This window comes from Dioscorea cayenensis, chromosome 1, assembly GCF_009730915.1.
Source record: "Dioscorea cayenensis subsp. rotundata cultivar TDr96_F1 chromosome 1, TDr96_F1_v2_PseudoChromosome.rev07_lg8_w22 25.fasta, whole genome shotgun sequence".
Classification (NCBI taxonomy): domain Eukaryota; kingdom Viridiplantae; phylum Streptophyta; class Magnoliopsida; order Dioscoreales; family Dioscoreaceae; genus Dioscorea; species Dioscorea cayenensis.
In genome coordinates, this window is record NC_052471.1 from 13,243,166 (window position 1) to 13,248,797 (window position 5,632).

Sequence of the window (5,632 nt, forward strand, 5' to 3'; positions counted from 1 at the left end):
TGTTTGTAAACTCACTCAAGTCAACCCAACGTATACTCCTCAAAGCTCTAAGTAAGAGGGACTTATTTATTTACAAAAAGGAAAGAAACGATAGTAGCTTCACACATCCTCTAAGGTAGCCCTTTCCTAAGCGGCCGCTAAGGTAGCTTTCACACTTTCAAGGTGGTAGCTCTTTCTACCGGGGCGGTAGCTTTCACTTATCCCATGAGATAGCTCTTTCTCTCATTAGGGCATAACTAGAATCAGACTTATGAGATTAGCTTCATACTTCATATGTGGCAGCTTTTGTTTGACAAAATTAGAACAAGAAACAAACTAGTATAGTCCCTTAAATATTGAACTTGAGTTTTAACAAGGTTTAATGAGTGACTAGTGCAACAAGTTTCAATCGGGCAAAAATTCTCAAAAATTCAAGTAAAACTAGAGCATGAGAAAAGTCAATGTGAAAAATTCTCATAAACTTAAGAATACAACCATTGTAACTAAGGTGAACCGCCATTGGCACAATGAGCATGAACAATGAAGTATAAGCATAGAACATGTGTAATGTGAACTCCCCCCCTCCCCCAACACACTTAAGATGTACATTGCCCTCAATGTACGCATGCAAGCACAATAAGACATATAACAATCAAAAACATGTGTGGTGATGGGCAATTGAAACAATACTTCCCTGAACTCCTAATGGCACGTGTGATGGAGCTATTCATTGAGAGTTGAGTTCCAACGGGTTGTGGAGCACCCATGGCCATGTGAATATCACATTAACCGTGCCAATGAGTAATCCTCAAATTCCAGACTCACAAGACCATCTACACGTATACGCAAGGAGGTTCAGTGAAGCTCAATAAAAATAAAATAATTCGAGTATATAAATATATGAAAATGACATGCAACTCTAAAGACTGAAAATAAAAGATAAACTTAGAAGGAAGATCCTTTCTGAGTAGTACAAGTCAAAATAATACAGAAATAAAAACAAAAACTAACAACAAGGAAAGATAAAGACGCCTCAAGTGTTGGTGTCAACGGCTGGCTCTGCTACTACTGCTAGTGCTACCAGTGGTCTGGTGGTGGTGAGGGAACTGGTGGTGCTGGAGATGTCAGTGGAGTCTCGGGTCTCATCACAAAAGGTGATATCACATCTCGCTCTAAGATATTTTGTAGGATATCGAGACGCGCCATAACCCCTGTGTGGTTCGCGGCTTGTTAACATTTTGTTCATCCATATAGTCATGTAGAAATTACCTACTCCCATGTAACTCCAAAAGGGGGCATCACAGGGGAAGAGACATTCCCCTTTGTGCTCTCAGGATAGCTCAAGTTGTCTTTGAACGCATCCACACAAGCTTGTGGAAATTTCCCATGCCCATGTGCCCGACCCACAGTGGCCCACACATACCCCTGTCACTTCTCTGTCCCCTCGAGAATTTGGATAAGTGTTCCACACGCCCATGTAAAAATTCTACATGGGTGTGTGGATGCTCATAGGGGTACTCACAGGAGCACTCACACGCCACTGTGTGATCTCGGAATGGAGGAGAAGCCTCTACAGTGTTTCAGATGGGTGTGTAGAAATTATCCATGCTCGTGTGTCATTTACAGGATAATCAACAGAGGTAAACACATGCCCATATGTCTTCTAGTGATGGAGTCTGAGAACTCTGCAAAGAAACACATGCCCGTATGGAAATTACCCATGGGCGTGTGATTGTTACAAGGCTATTCACAGGGGCATTCACACACCCCTATGTCCTCTCAGGATGAGCTCTGAATAGAAACACTTGCCCATGTGGAAATTTTACACGACCGTGTGTCTTCTCTGGATGACTTAGAAAAATTACAAACTCTGCATAAAAATTTGTGCACACTCATACACACACAAAGGCTGCATATACTATGAAAAACTGACCAGAGAAACATGAAAAACACGCTCAAATGAGCAAGAAACTTCACCAATCACAATTGAGGACACTAAAACACCAACAATCCACGAGTAAAACATAGAAATAGATTGTAAAAGATCAAGACACTGACATTCAAGCTCTAATTCATCAAGTACTAAAGTAACACCTAGAAAACTGTAAAGACTTGGGTTGCCTCCCAAGAAGCACTTGTTTAACATCACTAAGCTTGACGTAACTGACCTTACCTCACGGGGGCTCATAAATGAAAGTTGTCATCTTACCTACAACTCGAAAGCATGATGCAGATAAGTGTTTCAATGAAGAGGGAGAGTTGTCGAGTTTGTTACCACAAAAGTGTCTGTCACCCTTACTCCTTGATTACACATTCCCACTCACCTTGGGGCACTTCTTGTGATGTCTCTTAGCTCACTTCATCCTCTAGACCAAGTATCAACACTTCTTCATTCTCCACCTCTTGATCTAGAAACCCCTCATAGTGGTCTGGATACATCATTTCCTTTAAGTATTCATCAATTAGCTCATCAGTGGTGTCTAGAAAATACAGGGTATTATCAAAGTTAAGGGAATGCCACATGGCTTCAGCGAGGTGGTATGTAAACTTGTCATCACCAACTTTTAATGTTAACTTCCTACCATCCATGTCAATAAGAGCCTTGGAAGTGCGCAAGAATGGCCTACCAAGTATTTATGGAACCTTGGCATCTTCATTAACATCCAACACCACAAAGTCCATTGCAAATATGTACTTGTCAAGTTTCACAAGTACGTCTTCAATGATTCCCCTCGGATGTCTAACTATTCGATCGGCCAATTGAAGTGTCATTCGAGTGGGCCTAAGCTCTGCCAAATCTAGATTTTGAAAGAAAGTATAAGGCATGACTTTGATGCTAGCCCTTGAATCTGCCAATGCCTTTTCTTCCCCAATATTACCAATGTTGCATGGAATGATAAAGATTTCGGGGTCCTTCTTCTTGTTCAGTATATTCTTTTGCAATACTGCCAAACAAGAGGCATCTAAGATCACAGAGAAACAGAGAATCAGAGAAATGTTGTAGCAAGTACTGTAGCAGCCAGGCCGAGAAATCAGACAAACAGAGAATCCACACGGACGTGTGGAAATTATCCACGCCCGTGTGGAAATTCCACAGGGTCGTGTGACATCATACACGCCCATGCAGTCGCCCGATTCCAGCCCTATTTAAACCTGATTTCAGCCCCGATTTTAGCATTCTTTTCTCCATCTTTTCCCCAACTTGTGAGAGCATTTTAGCTAAGGTTTCGAGAGGTATTGGCCAAGGTTTTGGAGAGGTTCTACGGCTCCGACATCGTGATTCCATTAGGAAGAAGGTTGGTAGGGGAGCTTCGATCGAGCCGTATCCTATACCGAACGAAGGAATCCTTGGACGACGAGTAGAGGACTTTCCACAAGACCATCGACACGACCATCGAGGGGGTTTCTTTGTGGATTCATTGCTTTTACATTCAATTTCTTTGATTGTACTTAGCTCCATGGAGAGCTAAACCCCTAGTGGGTACTTGGGTGATTGTGAACCCTAGGATGTACTCGTTTCATTGAACTTCTTTATTATGCTTTCAATAAATTGATGTTTATTGTGAGTTCCAACCTTGAATGCTTGATTGTATGAACATTTCCCCTAGAGTGACACTAGGGTTGAGAGTTCTTGTTGGTAACCTTGTGAGTGAGTGACACACCACGAGCGTTAGACAAAGCTAGGTTGGAAAGGGTTGAGAGGGTGAGTCGAGAGGTACAGGAGTGTCCCCTTTCCTCTCCGACGTGATAGATTCTACCTCCGTTCCTTGAGTTCTTTGCGGCCATAATAGAGTGAATGGTCTAAGGGATGAACCTCCGCTGAGGCCTAGTTGCGCGTGCAATGGAGTGAAGTGTTGAGGGGATCTTAGTATCTAGGGCTTAATTGTGGCTAGGGACTTTCCACCTGGACCAAAGGGTTAGGTCTATAATTACGAAGCGATTTATCACTTGGAATCCCTAGAGCCCATTGCAACTTTATTCGAGTGCGAGTTTGAGAGGTTACTTAATCTCTCCTCCTGGACATGAATAGAGTTATGCATAGTTGACCTTAGATTTGGGATTATATTTGTAAGGATTTCCACGACTCACCATTGCATCAATTAGGAAGCATAATAGAGAGTTCTTGCACTTGAAACGATTTTCCTAGGTGAAGCATCATCCGAGTACCCCATCTTTATCGATTGCCTTACCCTTTTCTTTATTCTTGCTCTCTCACTTGTTTCTTTTATTATTGAGAATTGAATCAATTTCACACCAATCATTATTGATCTTCCACATAGCTAAGAACTAAATTAAGTATTTTCATTCCCTACTCCATGTGGATTCGACCCCGCTCACCCAGGATTATTACTTCGACAAACCCGTGCACTTGCGGGATATAAGCAAGGGGAACTTGTCACCTATCCTCAATTTCACGACCACTTCTCAAAGTGATCACCTTCACATGTTCTCTTGCATTGGTCTCTGTGTTGCTAGGCAAACTCCCTTGAGGTCTTTCCGAGAGTGACTTCGCAATTTGTCCCACTTAGTTCTCCAATTTGTGCAATGATGTGTTGTGGTTCCGAAGTGTGGCGTCAATCCATTGAAATCTTGTATTCAATGATGAAATGAACTTGGTTAAAGCCTTCTTTAAGTCAGTCATCCGGTTTTCCAACCCTAAAACTCAATTCTCCATGTTCAGGGCTTGTTGTTGTTGGAAACCAGGTGATGCCATAGTCTTCTGTTACCCTTAATTACTCCAAGAATAGTTTGGGTGGCTCTTCCACTGTGGATTGTAGGTATTGGTATAAGGATTTCCTTGACCTCTTCCTGTTCCATGAAAGTCGTACCACAAATCAAAATAGGGCAATCAGATAGTGCATGTCCTCCCCCACACCTAGTGCAACTCATAGCGGCCGCCACACTAGGAGAAGTTAGAGTGTCTAACTTCTTGCTTAATGACTCAACCTAGGGCGCCAATGATGTGACTACTTTGATCTCATGAAGTCCGGCTACCTTCTTTCAATCCTGTGTTCCACTGATAACTATTCTTAGCCATTTCTTAGATGAGATGTCAGGTTTCGTTGACGGTCTTGCTTCCTAAGATACCTCATACTGCAGCATCAAGAAACTGCTTCGTGCTTGTGTTCAACCCACTATAGAAAGTCTGAATGATCATCTACTCGGGAACCCATATTGAGGACATTTCTATAGGGGCTCCTTGAACTTATCCCATGTCTCAAAAAGGCACTCAAAGTTTGTTTTCACAAAAGAAGATATCTCATTCCTAAGCTTCACGATTTAATATCAGGCATGAAAAGCTTTAACCATCTCCCCCTATGTAGTGATCGATGCACTAGGTAATGAATGTATCCATTGCTTTGTTATTCCTTATAAGAAAAATGGGAAGGTCGTCAACTTTATAGCATCATCCGTGACACCATTAATCTTGAGCATGTCCCACACATCCAAAAAATTCTCAATGTGATTGTTTGGATCCTCATCGGCCAAACCATTAAACTGTGCTGACTACTTCAACATCTTGATGAAGCCTGGCTTATGCTCAAAATTGTAAGTTGTAATCAGTGGCCGTACAATGCTTAATTACGTGCCAAGAACTGAGGGGCTGGCATAATCTGAGAGTGTCCTCTACTGCTCATTTTGTTATCCCATA

At 42.1% G+C, this 5,632-nt stretch overlaps 1 non-coding gene across 1 annotated transcript; it reads left to right on the top strand.

The window, feature by feature from the left end:
• Positions 1 to 5,146: 5,146 nt before the first annotated feature.
• LOC120266006 lies at positions 5,147 to 5,253 on the top strand. The gene has a single exon (XR_005537854.1). It is a non-coding gene; the product is annotated as a small nucleolar RNA R71 (small nucleolar RNA).
• Positions 5,254 to 5,632: the final 379 nt, after the last annotated feature.